At 29.8% G+C, this 22,421-nt stretch overlaps 1 protein-coding gene across 9 annotated transcripts in view; it reads left to right on the top strand.

Moving 5' to 3' along the window:
- LOC148231791 (uncharacterized) overlaps positions 1-22,421 on the top strand; it is a 76,182-nt gene that overhangs the window by 38,180 nt on the left and 15,581 nt on the right. Inside the window, exons 1-3 of one of the 9 annotated variants that reach the window (XM_088192105.1) lie at positions 13,386-13,664; positions 13,745-13,788; positions 13,870-14,304. The exons of 2 other annotated variants lie outside the window; for them this stretch is intronic. The gene's annotated coding sequence lies outside the window, so the exon portion shown is untranslated. Of the gene's footprint in view, positions 1-13,385; positions 14,305-22,421 lie in introns of those variants that run through there. 6 more of the 9 variants (XM_088192104.1, XM_088192103.1, XM_088192100.1 and 3 more) reach the window with 6 other exon arrangements.

Genomic DNA, 22,421 nt, shown 5'->3' with positions numbered 1-22,421 from the left:
TTTCTCTAAAGTTTGCCTAAGAATATAATGTCATTGAGTGTCAAATGTTAACTTTTGAGTCTAAATGCTTCTGCATAACTTCATACACATTGTATGTATGCACATTTACATGGCTGTAGATGTCAAATGTTACATCTGACATATGCAACGCGATTTTTTCCAACATGCTAATGCGGCGGCAATGTAATTACATCCATATAGTATTTTTTTCGCCTTCTTTGCTCTTTGCATCTCTTTGCACTTTGTTAATTTCGACACGTTCGCGTGCACATATATGGAGCATTTCTCGCTGGACCGGTCGTTGGTCAATTTTGCGTCCAAAATCCGATGGTAATGAGCTCGGTGCATCGCCATTGTTGAGAGGCTGTGCGAGGTCGTCGGGTTTAATCCGGTCTCGGCGGCAAAATGTGCCATTTAAGGGGGTTACCGGCGAAATGTGAGTCAAATTTTGGCCTTCAGCGCGGACGATGGTCAAGAATCGGGGTGAGAAAGGCAACGAGACGAACTGGTGGCCCACGTCTTTTAATCACAATGAAAAAAATATAGACCAATTTCCTATCATTTTTCATCCTGATTACAGATACACAAGAGCAGGGTTTTTTTAAAAAAAAATGCCAATCACTGACTGCTTAACTTTTGCCCCCCCCCTCCCTTTTAAAAATTTAAAATGAGGTCCCTGATTCTTAACCATAAATTCTCGAGTTATTTACACAAATTAATGAAACTCAACTTGACTTATTATAAATTTAGAACTTTCATTAGGTCCAAAATACAAACTAAGCCAACTTATCTCTTAGGGTAAAATAAGTGATACAGATATTTCGCATATTGCTCCATAGTTTGTCTGCATTTCGATATCACACTCTGTTTCAAAAATATCTAACTATCTTTACCTATAATATTAGAAACATTTGATATGAGAGTATTGGTTAAAGTATATTCAAGCCGAATTTTGATCAATAGGTGGGCGCAAAAACAATTATCACTTCTCAGAAGTCAAAAATTCACGTCAAAAGCAATAAAATCGTGTCGGCGCCGTCGCAGTGGGAACGCTCGGTAACGAGCGTTCCCACTGCAACGGCGACGGCACGATTTTATTGCTTTTGACGTGAATTTTTGGCTTCTGAGAAGGGATAATTGTTTTTTGCGTCCTCCTATTGGGCAAAATTTGGTTTAGATAAGCTTTAACGATTCTTAGTTATTGTGAAGTGTAAAATTTTTATATAAAGTCTTAATATAAACGCTCGGCGCTGACACGATTTTATTACTTTTGAGCGTATTCCTTCGTCTCTGCCTATTTGCCTTCACCGCGTCTACTTGATTGTAGTTTTGCATATTTTATATTGTTGGGGCGAGACAGCTCTGGCGAATTGCAGATCAGGATGTTGGCGGGGTGATTGCATCTCCACTTAGACACACCCACTAAATGTGTTTTCGCCTTAAAATTATAAAGGCCCAGAAAAACAATATTATTCCGCACATAGTAGAATGCATTGTCTATTGCACGTTTTACACAAAGAGTATATTTTTCTGGTACTTATATGAAAGATGGATGTGCCGATAGGTGGTCCGAGAAATATTAACAATTATTAACGCAATTGTTAAGTCCCAAGATCTCTCTCTTTTAGATTGTTAGGCTCTTTATTTTGTTTGTGAAAAGGTCGTTAGAACGAGCCCCAACAAATAAAAAAAAATCCAGTGGTTTTAATCCTCATAATACAATAAGAAATATTCTGTCCTATTGATCCATATTTTAATTAGAAAAATACTTTCTATACATGTCTTTAAATGCTATGAATTCGCTGGAAATGTGTTACAGCAAAGTTGTTTCCCCTTTCTCAGCAAAATATTAAATATCGCGCATTTTTCGCTGAAATGCGTAAAAACCATTAACGACTTCATGCCTTTAATGTTAATTTCAACATTGGTAATAACATGGGACAGGTTGTCGGTTCGAATTATCAATATTGTCGTAAACATACACGAGCTGCTGCATTGCGTATGTCACCGTTTTTTCTGTAAATTCATATACATATATGCATGTATGCACATATACATAAATTTACTCAATAATCACAGCGATTGACATTATCGCCGAACATGTCGCTCATTAAGCGTATCCTGTGTTGTTAATTTGGCCATTTTCCATAAATATATATCTTTTGTCGTCGAAAAACATCTGTCTCTCAAGGTCTCATTGTGTGATTGGATGCAGCAAATTTTACGATTAAACATTTGATGGTGATACTACATAATATTTTTTATCTTTCTTTTAAAGGATTTTAATCATAAAAAATAATTTACTAATGTTGATTGCTTTTTTATTGTAAATTACGTTTAAAATACTTTGATAATAGTGTATGTATGGATTACTTATCAGACAATATTTTTAATTGATTTTAAGATATATTTACCTAAATTTTGAATTCGTGGAAATATCAGAAAACTATGTATTTAGTTCAAAATCGTTCTCTTAAAAAGCTTTCTGCTAAATTCTTTCACTAGCAAATTATTTAGAAATAAGTTTGTTAAAAAAATAATACGAACAAATTATATTGATCTTATGTCTATATTACATATATTAAAATTATGTGATTTAAAATGCATTTTTCTCCACGTTTGAGTTAATAAAAAAGGCGTCTAAATAAAATAGTCAATCTTTGTGATTAATAAACTTTTTAACCCTTTAAACGCCAGCGACTAATTAATGAGTCACATGTTATTCCTCTTCGCGTGTCAATATTTGTTTTTTTTTAAATAAATATTTATTTATACATAACCATTAATGCCTGTGTATATGCAAGTCTGACCAAATGTCATATTTTATTATGGAAGACCGCATTTCGAGATGTTTACGAACCAATTGATCGCTTTTTGAACACGCCTACAAAATGTGTTCACGCTTAAAGAGAAAACATGATCTAGATGGCTACTTCAGAGTGTTCGAAGAACGATGGTTTTATATGCAGGGTCAAGCGTATAGTCTGGCACCCATATTCTTATACAAAGTGTTGTTTGTGTGCTATTGAGTCTCTCTTCTTTTGTGTGATATGTAGTCTAAGCTCGGTTGATGATGATGTAGTGTGAAAAAATTCTGTTCTTGTTGTTCAAGTGGTCGTTATGGTGACCTTTAAATTGTAACAAATGGCGAAGATAGCACATTATCACAGTATAAATTCAAAATTAATTCTCAATTAATTTAAAAAAAATAGCATAACGTGATTTACGTTTTACTCGCATACATAACATTATATGCACGCATGCGCGTATACAATATTATAACAATATGTGCAATATTAAATTATCACGAGCGAATTTAGTCGAAACGTTATTGAGCGTAACTGTACCGTGATCCGAGCACAAATTGAAACGTTTGCACCGTAAATCTCATTTTTCGTCTTATCTAAAGCATTACTTGCTCGTACGTGATTTCCGCATAAATTACGGTCACGCGCGGAAACGTATCATCACGTATCAAAATTTTGATGTTACTTCAGATAAGCTGAAGAGAAAGACGGAATTTTGCGTCACAGCTTAAATAGTGAACAACACATATGGACGTAGTTTTTATAAAATAAAATCTGAGGAGGGTATTTCAATATTCTTATGAATAAAATAAACGTATGTGTACTTGGTATGGGGAAAGAATGTAAGTCGAATTCTGCGGACCAATTACGCTACGAATTTGTCGTCTCGAACGCGAGACGAAATGAATAATGTATTGAAAAATGTCTGAAAAATGCGTTTAATTGCGTATCTTGAGACGAAACGCGACGGAAATGTGTAAATCGGAGAATAATAACAGGTAATCTTGAAAGGAACATTGTATGCATAATTTTTGGACATGATTTTTTTACATGAAAAAAAACTGATGTGGCGAATTATTTATGTGGATTTGCTTGTTATTATAAAAGAATACAAACTACATAAAAAAATCAATATATAAATATTATACATTTTTATTTTATTTAACTCAATCTGTGAATTAAATAATACTTCAATACATTTTTTTTAAATTTGCTAGTTTAATAAATACATGTTTAAAAAATAAACTAACATTTTTCAGAATGTATTTATTTTATTTATTATTATTTTATTTTATTAATTTATTTAGCTTAATAGCTAATCTTTACATCTAACAAATTTAGTAAACATATATAAAAATATATAAAAAATATATAACAGAAAGAAAAAATAAAAATATACAATAATAAAGTCTTAATATTATAATTTATTTCTATATGTACGAAGGTGTTTTTTTATTCCATTTATGAAACCCGTTATATTTTTGCTGTTTCGGATTTCTCTTGGAAGACTATTATATAAATCAAAACCTCCGTACATAATTCCCCTAGCCGTACTCGTTTTCTTATACTTAATTATCTTTAAATTTTCTCTATTTCTAGTATTATATGTATGTACATCTTTATTTCTTATTAAATACTTATTAAAATATTCTGGTAACATATTATTTTCTAACTTATATATAAATACTAAAACATTCATACTCAATATTTCTTGAACATTCAACCATTCTAATCTATCAATCATACTTTTACAATTAGTTAATCTATTTTTATTTAAGATTACTCTCATTGCCCTATTTTGTAATTTTTGCAACATTTGTTTGTCTAATTTATTTAACATATTTAATAGTGTTGCACAATAATTAAAATGGGGCAATATTATACTATTGTAAATTATTTTTTTGTATTTATACTTAATATATTTCTTAATCTAGATAATAAACCTATTTTTCTACTAATTTTTTTTAATATGTAATTACAATGTTCTTTAAAATTTAATTTTGTATCAACAATTACTCCTAAATATTTTATATTATCCACTATTTCTATACTAGAGTTATTTATTACTATTTTGGTACTATTATCTAACACATTTTTATAATTTGTATACTTAATAAAAATAAATAAAAAATGTGAGTTTCAATAATTCTTCGCTGCAAATATTAAATTAATACATATTTTATTTAATGCTATTAATGGTATTAAAAAAAATTGATTAAATAAATAGTTAGTTGATATTGCATTTTGTTAAGTAGACAATACATAAAACACACTATAGTATTTATGTAAAAATTTACAAATAAATTTTCCCATATATGCGACGAAGAATTTTCCAGGTAATAAGTTGTGGCCTATTTTTTTTGTCATACGCCACGTTGTGTTTTTAATTAACTATTCGATTTATTGAATCTTAAAGTCAATTTATTTCGTAATTCTCTGGATCAATTAAAAAAATATATTTTGTACATATAAACGTCATGTTTTTTATTTTCATATTATGTAGTTTATTTTCAAAATTCTCGTTATTACGATTTGACATTTGATAAGGCAAAATGACGCAACCTATAATGAAAGGGCAAATTTAGAAATGTGTATCATAAAATGTTAATACACTCATATCTACGATAGGTATCTAAATTCGATAAATCTAGTGCTTCTCCTTTTTAAAAATACATATTTATTTATACATAACCATTAATCATTGAAAAGCTGTTTTTAAATGACTCAGTAAGGTCAAGTTCAAATACCATTATCGATAACAATAATTTTAGATTATTTTATCGCTTCTAATGTTGTATCACGTTATGTTATAAATAAACTTAAATCAAAATGGTATTTGCTACATAAATTATTATTTTATTATAAATTAATTAATGTTCACAATCATTGTAATTTTGAAAACAAACAGTAGCTAAATTCAGAGCAGGTAGTGAGAGAAGGGACAGATTTTATTAAATTGTTTGACAATATATATTTTATAACTGACCAAATATTTCGTTTTGGCTTCCTTGACCATTTGTCGGTCAACAAAAAATCAAGAATGCAAGGATTAAATTATTCTTCAGCAAAAATTCGTTGGTTAGCTAAATTAAACAAGGGTCGAAGTCTTATTTTAAATGCTATATATTTTACGAAATATAAGAAAAAATAATATGTAATAGAAAGTAACTGCTAATTAAACATACATTGAATATTTTAGTAAAATTTATATTGTTGTATGATATATACAAAAATAAAATAATTTGAAGTCTAATATTAATGTAAAAATCATGTACCCAGTATGTTTTAATATAAGTTTTTCTATTCTTCACATTTGATTATATTTTAATATTTTATAAAAAAACATACATTTTGAGCTTTTTTATTTAACTATAAAAATTATGATTTACTTATTGCTAATATTTAACATTGATGTTTAGTAAAGCATATTTCTGAATGGAAATAAAAATAAAAAATCATATATGCAATATCTGCTTTTATTTTCACTTCGCCAGCCATTCTTATCATAAAAAAGCGCGCGGTTTTTTTATGTTACATAACAAAAAAACTGGAACTGCTATTTACCGTTGAGTTGGCCTAAGATAAAGTAAACGTATTCCTTATATGTTGATACGCCGTTCATACATATACAAAAATACAAAAATATCGAACGTGTTAGATAAATTTAAGAAAGCTGCACTGAAATATCGGCCAGTGGAATGGGCCGATTTCACATAGGTAGGGTGGGCCAATATTTCGACCCTTTTGCACTAAGAGGGATAATATTATTCTACTTTGAAATACAACCCCAATAAAAATATTTAGTTTAATCCCCTACAATAATTTCATTTTATTCTACGCTTTTGCTTTCAAGCAATATGGGCGTTGCGTTTTCGTACTTCTAGGCCATATAGATATCGTTTTTAATAAATAAATTTGAGAACCCTATGTATCATTACTACCAGCATTTATTTATCACACTTATTATGCGGTAAAGAAAAAATATTTAGACCAAATTAAACACATTTTGTTCCATACATGTAGCAGTTGATGTACAAACGCATGACTCCCGCTTTTTGCACTTAACCTACATCTGGTACCTCTCTCACTGCCTATGCAGCTTGTCCTGATTTGCTTTTTGGAATACACGCGTATCGGTGAAGATTTTACTCGTTTACTTTTAAGTTAAAGAAACATTAAAAAGACCATTTTATTCCAAATATCTAGGCTTAGATTTACGCAGTATTTTCTGGAACGTATCTACCGCGTAAATCGAGGGATGAGTGTATACGTACTACATACAGATCGTGCTCAATAAAAATTGCCTAATTACTTCTTGTTCTCTGATTATTATTATTATTTTATCTATTGTAAATCTTCTGAGAAAACATGACATGCGTTATACAATGGAGTAATCATAAGTAAGTAGTGAGATACTAGATTAAAATATGTAAATCAGTGACATATATTTGATTAATTATATGTTATTGTTACAAATAACAATCTATAGATGTAACTATGCACGACACAGTTCTACTTTATTAGAATTATTTATCAGAGAGATTAGGAAATCTAGGAAAACCTAATTTTTTATGATCGATTGGAATTGTAATTATAAAATAATCTTTAATTCTGATTGCCCGGACACGGTAGAAATTTTAAAATATTAGGGTCCATATAGGAGTCTTTCGGGTATCATATCGATATCGGGTTTTAGTCAGAGACGTTATTGGGGTGATGCAGGTGAAGGCATTTGCCCCCCCCTTTTGAATTTAGCCAGAAAAATACATTTAATTTAATTTAATGAAATGCTATGAATCTTAATAAAATCGAAATATTAAAAAAATAAACTAACCAACTTTTGCCCCCCCCCCTGAAAAAACTGAAATGATGTCATTGATTCTAAACCAGAAATTATCGAGTTATCTCTCAAAGAAAATCGTCTTGAATCTATCCAAAAAATATTTTTTGAAAATATGTTATTTTAGTAAAATTATATCGAAGTACATTTTCACCGGTAGATATATATTTTTACCACAGAAAATATAATTTATCTGATAGGTGCTAATAAAATTATATGATCTAAACTTTTCTATACGTAGTAATATAGTCCAAATACATTTTCACCAGTAGATATATATTATTACTAACGAAAATATCACTTAACTGATAGGTGCTAGTGAAATTATATGCTGCACTTCAATGTCTATGAAACATTCATTTAATTTTCAAACCTAAATTGAACATAATGAAAGTTCTTAAACTAATTATAGTTTTAGAACTTTCATTAGATCAAGTCAATAAAACTCATCTTTTATGGGAAAATAAACGGAAGAAGAAGTACTAAAGACGACGTTGCATCTCGCATATTACTTCATAGTTTGTCTGGGTTTTGATATAATACTATGTTTTAAAAAATATGATAGCTATCCTTATCGATATTACTGCGGACTTTTCATATGAGAGTATTGGTTGAAGTATATTTAAACTGAATTTTGATCAATAGGTGGGCGCAAAACAATTATCACTTCTCAGAAGTCAAAAATTCACGTCAAAAGCAATAAAATCGTGTCGGCGCCGTCGCAGTGGGAACGCTCGTTACCGAGCGTTCCCACTGCGACGGCGCTGACACGATTTTATTGCTTTTGACGTGAATTTTTGGCTTCTGAGAAGAGATAATTGTTTTTTGCGCCCTCCTATTGGGCAAAATTCGGTTTAGATAAGCTTTAACGATTCTCAGTTATTGTGAAGTGTAATATTGTTAAATAAAGTCTTAAAAACGCTAGTTAAATGAGCGTTTCTACTGCGACGACTTTTTTTAATGTTCACTATCAGATAATATCAACCTGCTCGTTCTACTTTGGTGGCACTTAAAACCTCTGCCATTGGCGACCTTTCCTGGGGCTAAGCCCACCGTTGTTTCAGGGTGGCCTTGCGACAAGCCCTCAGTTCCCTGCGAAGAGTCGAACTTGAAGTATTTTATCGCCTCCATCTACAAGGTGGTCCCGACAGCTTCGTTTGCAATAAAACTTTATTTATACACGCGCACACCTTCGTGACGATATTTTTGCATACGCATTTTTTTCTCCACCGTCGAAGCTATCGCATAAATCTCCATCGACGTTTAGCGCTTGAATAATACACCGTATTTTATATGCACACATAAAGGCATAACTAGTTATAAATAAATGCGCCGTATCGCACATTTATTGTATTATTTATATTATGAGAAGGAATTAAAATTGTCTGTGGGCTGCTGCTCCATATATGCATTTATGACATGTGTTTATTTATATTGTTATATCTCGTAATTCATAGTGTAAATAACGTAAATCATATATTTATAAAACAGCTAATAAGTTTCAAGCTAAACGACTCAGTAAAATGCGACGCAAAAGAACTTCTTATGAGTTTTTTTTTGTGTGCGCGTTCTTGAAATAGCGTGGGATTCTAATAGATAAAATTGGGACATGTGTAATCCTTCTTCTCAGCGTCAAGGATTCATTCGTATGCACATGTGCATCACAAGGGACAGCCATAAAACGTGTCTATACCACGTAACTGTCGTCCGAGGCGGATGTTGATGCTTATCCAATTCGAAGACGTGAGGGCATGAACTCTGTATTGTTTAGTTCAAAAATGTCATTTTTTGCTCTCGCAGATATGAGAAAAGTTATCACACAAACTATCTATTATTATATTAGATTCGATTCGAAGAGTTTGAGAATCGCTATTCTAGGGGTTGATTTAAAATTAGTGTATGGCAATAGTCAACCCGTTAAAGCTGAAATAGATAGATATAAAATATGCAAATTGTCTCGTGTTCCGTTAGAAATTTGTTCGGAATTAATTCGGCGTTTCATGCGTATAATGCGATTTTTAACGTTGCTCCTCTCGTATTCTACGTAGTACGTACATTTATGGATTGTAACGTAACCGTTAAGTTCAAATTCGAATTGTTAATTATTCTAAATATGCGCGAAATTCGAGTTGCGTGAAATTATTACTTATGTAATATTGGTGAATGTAATGGATTTGAATAATTATCGTTTTCAAAGGGCATCGCTTCTTCGGTTATCTAACGGCGAAAGAAAAAGTGGCGTGAAGAAAGCATTGAGGTGCTTTAGGAATCAACTAAGAATATGTATATAAAGTAGTAGAGATCAGATAGTCCGTAATAGTTTTCTAATAGTCCGTGAATATTTGGCGGCTAATTTAAATGTTACGCTAGACCAATGTTTCGTCACCCATGTGACAAAAAACATGGCGTCTATGAAAAAAAAAAAATAAAGAAAGAAAGGACAGTTGAAACATTAAGGAAATTTTCGGGTATTTAACCCTTTGGGGTGTGACTTCGCAGCTAGTAAAACGCAGGTGGAAACTAGTGAGAATTTTATTAGATTAAATTACATATTGCGACACACTATGATGGGCGAGATTTTTCTTCAAATAGTGGTGGAGAAGCTGGCGGAGGGATGGTGTCTACAGTATAGCGAAGGTCCCTCTCGAGATGTGAGCCTCCATGCCCGTATGTTATTCTGCTAGTCTCTTCGAGTGTGTGCCGGAGTCCAGGCTTAAATATTCAGGGCTGCAAAGCTTGCTGACCAATCACAATCATGCAGTGATCATCCAGCCAATCATTGCACATGCTTCTTAAAACAACGAAATAAGTATACGCCTTTAGAAAGTGACATTTGCTTGATGGATATCTCGAAGGTCGAATTGCGCAACGGGAATTTTGTGACCTTTCAGTGCTTTTTCCCGTGACTGTTTCGCAACAAAGAAATATTCTTTCAATGCATCGGAGAACACTTGCGTGCTATTTATTAATTTATTTATTATTTTATTAATTTATTTAGCTTAATAGCTAATCTTTACATCTAACAAATTTAGTAAACATATATAAAAAATATATAAAAAATACATAACAGAAAGAAAAAATAAAAATATACAATAATAAAGACTTAATATTATAATTTATTTCTATATGTACGAAGGTGTTTTTTTATTCCATTTATGAAACCCGTTATATTTTTGCTGTTTCGGATTTCTCTTGGAAGACTATTATATAAATCAAAAACTCCGTACATAACTCCCCTAGCCGTACTCGTTTTCTTATACTTAATTATCTTTAATTTTTCTCTATTTCTAGTATTATATTTATGTACATCTTTATTTCTTATTAAATACTTATTAAAATATTCTGGTAACATATTATTTTCTAACTTATATATAAATACTAAAACATTCATACTCAATATTTCTTGAACATTCAACCATTCTAATCTATCAATCATACTTTTACAATTAGTTAATCTATTTTTATTTAAGATTACTCTCATTGCCCTATTTTGTAATTTTTGCAACATTTGTTTGTCTAATTTATTTAACATATTTAATAGTGTTGCACAATAATTAAAATGGGGCAATATTATACTATTGTAAATTTTTTTTTTGTATTTATACTTAATATATTTCTTAATCTAGATAATAAACCTATTTTTCTACTAATTTTTTTTAATATGTTATTACAATGTTCTTTAAAATTTAATTTTGTATCAACAATTACTCCTAAACTAGCTGTCGGTACCTCACTATCGTGAGGTACCGATAGCTAGCGAGTGTGCGAATACCGGACCCTCAACTTTTTGGGTTTTAAATATAATTTTTGCTTCGTTCTGATTTTTTTAAATATTTTTTAAAATTTAATGGTTCAAATTGGACATTACTATTTAGAATTTTCAATGATAGACAAAATAGTTCAATCTATAAAAAACTACTTGAAATTTTCAATTCATTTGAAAATAGGTTTACAACTTGACTAAATATTTCTAGAAGAAAACATTTTATATTATTTATTAGATTTACAACGTTAGATTTTATCATTATATTGAAACTTAGATATTTAATGATAAATCTAAATATTGTATATCATTTATGAATAGGTTTAAAACTTTTATTATATAAAAATAAATTTTAAATTGTACTATGAAATTTCAATACAGCGAAACTCACGGAACCAATGAATAAATTTTGGTGTACTGAAAATTCGTTATATTGAATGTAAGGAAGATGATATATTTTTATTTTATTTTTAATTACTATATTACTACAGCATCAAAATAACCTCTTATAAGGTTGACAGATCGTTTTTTTCCTTGTTTAAGGAAAATGTATGAAACACAATAAAATTTGTGAAAAAAATGTTTTATAAAAAAGTTTGAGGGTCAACGAAACACCTGTAATGTCGCTTTTGAACACATCTGGCACACCCCAAGTCAATGATGAACTGAATTCTTAGAAATATTTTGTCAAGTTATAACGTCATTCTTAAATTCGGAGCAAAATATTTTGTTATACTAAGATTAGTCTTCATTACAATGAAAACATTTTGTATGACAGTTTTTCGGGGACAAATTAAAGATTCGTTTAACTGGGAATTTCGTTATTTTGGTATTCGGTACAAAAAAATATCATTGTATTATTTTTTAAAATAGGTTTGTAACTTTACTAAATATTAAAAAAACAAAAAATATCAAAATGTTTTCAACATAAAAAATAATATTAAAACGTAACATTTTGTATCATTTAAAAGTAGGTTTACAGTTTAATAAATAATAATAATAAATAGCATCGGTAACACATCCGCTCAAAAATATTACTGATATGAAAAAATATTTTGTTACACGTTACTAACGCAACAACACAATCGATCATATATAGTTAGTGCAATGTGAGTGATTATAAGTCATTGATTGTGTTTTAGCGTATTTTAGGTGTTTGAGTGTCAGTTTTAACGCTACATAACACAATTTTATCATAAATTTAAATTTTCGTAACAAAAAAGTTTTTTGGTGACACCATAAGTTACTTTATAATAAAAAAAAATATTTCTATGTTTTATGTGTAAATATAAAAGTCAGTTTTTAATTACATTTACTAATTAGAAAGAAACAATAAACTAAAAATATCAAGCATCTAATCTGTTACTTTAGACCAAAAGTGCGCTTTAAAAATATTAATAATTTTGAAACCTTTGTCTTTTTTGATCAAAAAATATTTTGATTTACATATTTTTTAAAGTAAATGTTTTTCTGCGCAGCATTATATATTTTAATAATTAATGAGTGTAAAAAGTTTTCACTATATTTAAAATTAATAATAAACTAAAGATATTTAAAATCTATAATAAATTATTATTATTTAAAATCCATAATAAAATAAAAAAGATTTTTAATGTTTAAAAAAATATTTTGAATAAATCTTGAAATTTTATTCTGAAACTTTTAATTTAAAAAATATTTAAATTAGTGTTATACATTTTTGTGTAGTTTACTTTTAAAGGCGTCAGTAAGAGGGATTTTTGCAATACTGTGCGCTTAGTAGTTGGTTGGTAATGAATAGTACTTATTTTTAAACTTTGCCCCTTTTTGTTGAAAATATTTTTTAAAGCAAAGTCTTAAAAATTCTCTAAAAACTAAAACTTTAAATTGCCAACGTTCGCCAAAATTTTGGTACATATTTTTTCCGTATAGAGAAGCTAATACATATCCACATTATTTATATTATATTTTAAATCTATAAACTAAAAAAATATTTTAAAAAACATTTTTTTTAGTATTTGATGATTTTTATACATATTTTAATAAATGTTTTACAATTTAAATCGTTAAAATCAATTTCGCTCGTTAAAATCAATTTAGTTCGTTCTCAAGCGCGGGACTTCCCAAATTTGCTTTGACAGTTCTGTCACATCTGGCAAGCGCTCGCTGTGCCGGCTGCGTAATATGTTATAATCGCGGCACTTTTGTTAAAAAGTGACAATTGAAGATGATTCAAGTGATGGAGCATTTGAAATTATAGACAAAACTATAAATTGTGGGTGTGCCAGTAAGTGTTTAGTTATAAATGAATAATATAACACGGTTATTCTAACAAAATTACTATTGACTTTCCAGGATCTAATATTAAAAGACAAACAGCGGTGATTTGGCAATTAAAGGTATACATACCGAAGTTAATTAAACATATTACAATGCTAGTAATAATAAAAAATATATGACATATTGTGACAATTTTGTAGAAGATGAAAAGATGCCAATCTACATGTTTAATCCTCTACAGTACATCCATCAATTGTGTTCTTTGGTTGTCGTTTAAATTTAATTTATGGATTATATTAGTAGTAATAATGTGTTCAATGTTTACTCTTGATAGGAGTCTTATTGTTTTTTAATTATTTTTCAGAAGCAATGATGGAACAATTTGATGACCTAAATGGCTACAACGTAGAATTGGTATATATAAACAAAGAGTTAATCTTCTCATGTTGAAGTCACTGTCAGCAAGTATTATCTTTTTATAAAGAACATACTACATAAGTTTGATGTAACTGAATATCTTAAATTTGGCTATTCAGAAAGAGGAATGATGGCACAGAACAAAAATTGTACATATTTTGCCACATCGGAATTAAAAATAACCCACTCTTAGATATTTTGGCTATCGATTATTCCAGGTATGCAATCACATATTTATAATCATTGTAAAATGTCGTTTATTAGATAACATCCAAGAAAGTACACATTTATAAGCTGTCCGACAGCGCCGATTTGATCGACATTACCTTTCAATCCTCACATACTAAGAATATATTACACGTTCATGTTTAAAACATAACTGGTTAATTTAAAATTCTTAAAATCTAACGTATATATGTATTAAATCGGAAAGCAATGATAATGTTTATGTAAAATAAAAGTAAAACTCACTTTTCGACCTCGGAGCCCGGCGACGGGATTTCAAAATTTGAAGATTTCATTACAAAGATTGTTTATCTAATTTAATCAATGTATTCTTCTTATCCTCAACACATTATGTATATATTTAATTTTCATAGTTATAACACACCTAGTTAATTTGCAATCCGATTATTTCTAAAAGTAAAAACTCACTTTTAGGCCTCGGAGCCCGTCGCCGGGAATTCAAAATTTGAAAATTTCATTACGAAGATTATTTTATGATTGTTGATCTAGTTTAATCAATGTATTCTTCTAATCCTCAACACATTATGTATATATTTCATTTTTATTCAGTCAAATGACGAATTAATGAAAATTATTGTCGCGTAACAAAATTTTATTATTAAATAATAATTAATTAAAAGTGTTGTCACGGTACTATCTATTTGAATTTGAATGCTTATTTTTCATTGGTCGACGCTATTTGAATATTTGAATGCTTATTTTTGATTGGTCGAAACAACAGAACGCATTACCGGCGGCTCGAAAATCAATCAGAACAAATACAATTTTAATTTTTATTATTATTTATTATTATAATTAAATATATTTCCTTTGTTTACGTGTATTGTTACACACCGTTCATACAAAGCGATACGATTTACAGAGTATAGAATTGAACGGAGAATGTTTCATTGAAAGTTATGCGCGTCCGGAAGCGACGACGGCGGCTTAGAACAATTATATATAAGATATTTTATATTATCCACTATTTCTATACTAGAGTTATTTATTACTATTATCTAATACATTTTTATAATTAATAAACATACATTTAGTTTTATTCTCATTTAATTTAAGTACATTATTCTTTAATCATATTTCTAATATACTTAATTCATTATTTAAATTATTTACAATTTCTTTAATGTTAACTTCTATGCAATACATTAATGTGTCATCCGCAAATAGATGAATTTTACATTTTTTCACGTTATTAACTATATCATTAATATACAAAACAAATAACAATGGTCCCAATTTAGACCCTTGTGGTACTCCATAAGACACTAATTTCTCTTCAGAATATACATTATTTATTTTAACTTTTTGTTTTCTTTTATATAAGTAATTATTAAACCATCTTAAAACTATATCACTTATACCTATACTCTCCAATTTCTTTAACATTATTTTTCTGTCTATTGTTTCGAAGGCTCTCTTGAAATTTATGTGAAACCTTTTTTTCTAATCGTAACGAGGACTTTTGTGTGGTCTTTGAACCATTGTCCTTATAGTTCTTACTAACAACATTTTTCGTCTCAGTTTGGTCTCACAAGACGTTCACACTTACTTGGCATTTGCTTTAATAAAGTTGGTGCATATGCGCGTTAAAAGCGCCATAAACAAAACGCGTCTTTACGACATATTAACAAGTGCATCTTGCATCCGACAAGAAGTAATATTTTTAACTTGGAACACACAGAGTGGAACTACTCTACAGAGATTGATAACATCGAGAAAGCATCCGCTTCCCTCTTTCCGTAAACTCTGGTTCAGTTATGATGTCCGAAATCTAGAATTTAAATCCAGACAAGGCGTTTATACAAACTGGACGAGAATTCAAAAATTGTTGCATAATATTAATAATTTATAAATAAATATCTTTGCCTTATATACAAATTATATATTATATTTTATAATATTACTGGTTATAAAGGAACTGACTTTTAAAGTTGAACGAAATCTACCTAAAAGCAGCTTTTATTCTTTCGCTCTGCTTTTAAATAAAGCTCGAGATTTTTAACTAGAACGAAAGCTTAAAATAAAAAATAATAAAATGGCTAAAAAAAACGCTCTGCAGCTTAATGAGCCACGTCATTTTCTTTAAGTAAGACATAAGCTTTTGAAAAATATTTAAAAACATAATTTATGTGCATCTTTTATTTAGAAAAAAAAAATTTGATGATTAAAAAAATAGCGCCACGCGACCTAAATTCTAAAAAATTAAGCTGCATAATAAAAATAGAGATTAAAGTATCAAATAAAATGTTTTATTTGACGTTAAATTCCATCGATGCTTCCGTTACATCACCCAACCGTCTTATCACGCCAAACCGATAATTAATTCAATTTGAGCCGCGGATTTCGGGAATGGCGGAGCGCAACCGCTGAATTTATGGTCTTATGGCTTTTGGTTTTACTATCGATAACGATCCAAAGTTCTTCGATTCTGACAAGCGTAGCGTGAAACCACAAAACTGCTAATACCCATCTAGATCCGCACCGCGACGTAACGGAAGCGGTCGGACAGGTGTCCGAGCGTTTCCGTTAACAAGAAAAAAACAATAAAAATCAAAAAAAGATTGAGAAGCGGCGAAGAAAATAAAGAAATGGGAAGCGCATCCGTCATCGGTGCAGCGCGCGAGAACATGTGTTCCGGTTTTATTTAACTGGTGTCACAAGAATGGTGGAACGAAATGATCTGACCCTTACTGTGTGTATTTAAGTTCGTCCACCTCCTTTGGATATTTTTAAAATAGAACATCGTTTTCCTGGACTATCTACTGATACTTCTATTTGAGTCCTGCTTGACCAAAATTCCTAAAGATCCAACTTCTTTTAAGATATAACATATTTTTCTATCATATGCAATTAAAGCACTATACTATTTAGTTTTTTAATTAAAAATGTATCTTATATAAAAATGTAAGATTTATATCATAACTCCCATGTTCAAGCATTTTCCTACATTCCTACAATAAAATATCTTGGACAGTCTCACATTAGCGCTGTACATAGAAAGTTCTTATATATATAAACCGCTTGATTTCCTTTCAATGTAGAAAAATCACTTCTAATAAGTTCTTGCAAAAAATTATATAATACAACTATTTTAACTGTTATACTTGTATTTTATTAATTACCTTTTAAAAAAATCCATTTACAACATTAGTTGTTCTTCATATATGAAAATCTACATATTTACATCGTCTCAATTTTAGTCATTTCTAATTAAGTGTTGTGGTCTGAAGTTAAGTTATTAAACCGCCATTATAGAACATGCTTACTATTCAGGATGCATTTAACGCTTAATTTTGCCTTTACGGCTATTTGCACAAACGTGGTTACAAGGGTTGAAAACAACCCAAAGGGGTGTTGACCGGATTATGTCAACATTGTCAACGCTTGGAAAATGGCAATCCTATTAAAGGTTTTAATACTTGGTGAGGATATAAATTAATCAATTAGTATTTATCACTTAATATCATTTATCAGACTAAATTCATTAAAGCGATTTTATATGACTTCACTTACATTTTGATCAGTTGATTTTCATATGTTCCTAAATCAGGAAAGGAAAATTATGAGTACAAGAAAGATTATGTGCAATGGACATTCAAGTTAATATAATTTATTATGATTAATAGAGTTCCAAAACTAGTTCCATTGTACCTAATTAAAAAATCTGATGTATCCACTACACAACAAACATTAGGAAGTGACTTAAAAATCTTATTGTGCAAATCAAGTGAGCTCAAATAAAGCTTCAAATTTATTAATTATTTCATTGTAAGAAATAGTCGATTTTTCATTATAAAAAATGTTGTTTGATCAAAAAACACAGAAATATACTTACATATTTATTAGTTAAAATATAATTTCCTATTAAAATGGTACATAAAAGTTCAAATATGTCACAGAACAATCAAAATTTGCGACATATTTGATAAATATGTCATAAAAACATTCATTGCCATTTCCAGTAAAATCAACAAGCCCTCGATTTACGTGGTTAAAATAAAAACATTTTTAATACTCTAAATCAATCAATTTCGGTTCTAAACATGTATCGTGGCTATATAAAAACACACGAGTTAATGCATGGCTTATTCTCACATTACACGTGGAACCTCTCCCACTGTCCATGCAGTGTGCCACTAAAAATTCGACTGTTTACTTTTATGAGTTAATACAAATTTCGTTCTATGCCTCGATTTACGCGATTTACCGCGTAAATCGAGTAATGAATGTTTTTAAATAACAGAACCATAACTATTGAGTCACGACGCTTGATAAATATTATATAATTTATAAAGTGTATCATAAAAGTTTCTTGTTGTTTATGTTACGAAATTTTTACTTACTTTTGTATTATAGCATATATAATTTATTAGCTGATCAGTTGTATTATTGGTCCAAGAATTTCATAAGTAATTAAACTTGATATATTAGTCTTGTATCATAATATTTTTTCCTTATGTTTACTATAAAAAATAATCATTTATCTGCGAGCCTTGTATCTAAAAAAATATATACACAACTGTAAAATTAATAATATACAAAACCCAAATAGTAGTAGCAATAAATATAAAATTTTGAATGTATTGACTAGAATGTAATAAACAACATATTCATTAAAGATTTATTAATCATAGAACACAGTATTAAGTTACTTCTTATTTCAGGCTTATTTTTTTTTATTAATTAAAAACATTCGGTTCCTGAAATTCAGATTTCCGTATTTATTTTAGATTTGGTGTATTTATTTTAGAAATATATATTATAATAACAGTAACATCTGTTACTACATTACATTTTTCATGTTTCAAACAATGTGTTTCAAACAAAAACTTCTTTGGATTATTAAAACAACGGGATTTAAGTTCGCCGATAAGCAAATTTTATGACATAACTCTGTGGAAAGTCCCCATACATTTGTGCAATCTGCCGACTCCAACGCTAAGTTTCTTCTTATCAAAATCAAAGATAACACCGATTGTTTGCCATTTAAATTTTTCAAAACTCTATTAAAAGCATGCATATTTTCAAACATGACACAGATTCACCTTTTCTTATGCAGCGGTTGTAAATAATTTAAAAATATTCGTACAAATTTAAATTGTAACAAAAAAAAGGATCTATTATATTTATCGTGAAATAAAAATTCTTGATGTTTTATTTTTATCTAACATTTGGTAAAACATGGTTCCGGGTAATTTTTGTCTACTTTTATATACTAACACAGAGTTATCGTTTATATTAAGTGCCGAGCATTGTCAACTCTCGCGGTTATGAACTCTTGTACAAGTATCAAAAAAAAAAAAAAAAACAATTATCTTTTATTTATGAATCATGTAATTGTACATGCAGAATTTGTTCTTTTCATATTTGCAAAAGGAAAAAGTAAATATTTTTATCTCTTCTTAAACGATAATAAATATAAATTGCAATAAAATAAATTTATTCAGTGTAGTTGGTATAAAATTTGCATTAGAATAGTTTAAAAAATTCTGTTCAGAACCCGTGCCAGCAGTGCTAACCATCAACCGATGGATACCGCATGAGCAAGACTCTAACGATCAAAAATCACTGACGGTAAATAATAACAATATACTTAAATATCGTTTTTTTTGTGTACGACCGTCCTCCGAGTATGTCGTGTGTAATTTTTTAAAATACTTGCATTTTCATTTTTTTATTAAGAAACGAAATGCATCTTAAAACTTACATTTTAAAACAATACTTTTGGGCTGTTAATTAGGGAATTCATGTAATTTTTCGATACATTTCTCTCAATACCCACTTATTTTCTAAATGGGTTTTGTGGAGTCATATTGAAATAAAAATTACTGGATACCTGATAAAAATAACAAGGTATTCGGTTCTTTTCAAAACGCGCGGGAACCGGTTCCGGTTCTACTGTCGGAAGCTCTACGTCTGCCCTTTTTGGTCGGAAAGTGGCATATTATGTAATTTTCTTAATCTCATTCTCTATCAGATCGTTTCTCTCGTTACATATAATCTGTACATATAAGATGGTCAGCTTTGTTATGAGGAACGCGTTTCACTATGACTCCTTAATTAGTAGCACCCTTGAATCTGGATCTATAATTTAAAATCCGCGAATAAACAAGTACTCCATCTTAATCAAAAAAGTTCTTGAGATACCTTTCTATGAGAATATTCGCCATTATTTTTGGAGATTTATGATATGGTTCGCTGAGTTCTCGCATTTTAGAGGAATTTTAGTTTTGGGTTTCGAATCGTTTTCGAGAATCACGATCGCGTCCTCTTCTAATGCCCGTTAAAGCCAGGACGTCCGCTTTAGCCGATTCAACTATGCCTATCGCCATCCGGATTCTTGATACGATAATCTATTTAATGTCAGCTACAAGGATCTTATTTAATGTTATGAATATATTTTTTATGTATTATATCGTTTTTTATTATAATTGTGTCGCATTGGGGTAACCTATTACGTCACATAGGTCTTAATTTATTTTAAATAAATTAAATGATATTGTGCTTACATTAAATTACTGTCTAAAATTAAATTAAACACTAAGCTGTGAGTCATTCCTTAGTATTGACTTGAAAATATATCTCCTTCCACCCGGTGACAAGTGACGGCTCCTCAAGTTAATTTCTGTGATATTAAAGATTGATTGGATGCCGGAATCGTTCATATATGGACTAATCATGTTATATCACATTGTGTGTATTATATTAAACATACATGATCACGATCGTGATTATTACATAGTCGATAGTTTCTCACAAAGGCTTTCGCGCGAATTCCTTCTCCAGGTTCGATTATCACCGACCTTGGTTTCGGTACAAGTATGAGAACTTTACCAGTGTTCCTACTCGCCGAGCATGATGTTGTACCTTCCAAAAATGGAAGACGGCTTAATTGGAAGGCATTCATCAATTCGTACCTCGCTCGGACCGAAGAACAGAGAGTCGCAATTTTTCATTTGATAAATAAAAAAAATGTAGCGTTGTTATAGATATATTTATGTTACATACGCGGTTTGCGTTTTATTCGGACTGGGAAAAAAAAGGATCGATGTGTCCTTATAAGCGATGTTCAATGTCGGGTTACATCATTCTATGTGATGCGATGATGATACGTTGTTATGAAAAATTATTTTGTTATATAATATTTTAAATGTCTGTACGTATCTTATTTTTTTCTTAGATTTCAACAATATAAAAAGTTGACTAAATAATACCTTAGATCAAACTGATGTAATAATAAACTTTTATGTGTTCAATAATATTTTTTTTTTTAATACTCCTATTATTAAAATATACTGTTAACAACATATATATTTAAAGATGAATCATAAATTGGAGATGATAGGACTGCAAACGTGCCGAATTATCATTGCACTCAATTGCACAATCGTCGCACAATTGTTGCAATTATGAAATCGCCTCCGCAACATTCGCATCATCATCATCCTCACAAACGCATCGAGATGCGACACCACACAATTAATTAGCACACACCTCCACTCAAACTATCGAACCGCTTTTTTACATTTCATAATATTATAGATAATTTTTTTTCATTGTTATTATTATATTACACATTATTCATAATATTATTGCACAACCGCCCACAAGATAACTATGTTTTTTTTATTTACCCGCTTCTCTTTATTTATTGCTATTATTTATCGAAGCGCATGCGAATTGCGCTACAATGTTGTAAAATACACTCCTTCAGTTCCTCTGTCGGTCTCGTTGTCAAGGATGATTTGCGGTGGTGTTTTATACTGTAAATCAGGGATGAACAGCCTTTTTATGTAAGAAGATCGCATTCAGATGCAAAGCGGAGAGGCGTGTCGATTGCGGTCGATGCAAATGAAGGGATGCAATTACAGATAAAAATCGCTTTTGTAATAAATATTTTTTTGCATATTTATTAAAAATAATCCGAAGCTAACATTGTATCAACTTGACGATCATCTGTTTTAAGCAGACTAGAAAAAGCATCGGACACTTTGTGGCACGATTATAGTATAAATATAAAACCCCCGATTATCTTATAAACATAATACTGGCCGAAGCTATATTGTTCCGCTAAATAATAAAAACTTAA

Source organism: Plectrocnemia conspersa, unplaced genomic scaffold (assembly GCF_051122295.1).
Source record: "Plectrocnemia conspersa isolate PC_06_02 unplaced genomic scaffold, ASM5112229v1 ptg000009l, whole genome shotgun sequence".
NCBI classification, from domain to species: domain Eukaryota; kingdom Metazoa; phylum Arthropoda; class Insecta; order Trichoptera; family Polycentropodidae; genus Plectrocnemia; species Plectrocnemia conspersa.
The sequence above is the reverse complement of the archived record's forward strand: the minus strand, read 5'-3'. Positions and strand labels throughout refer to the sequence as shown.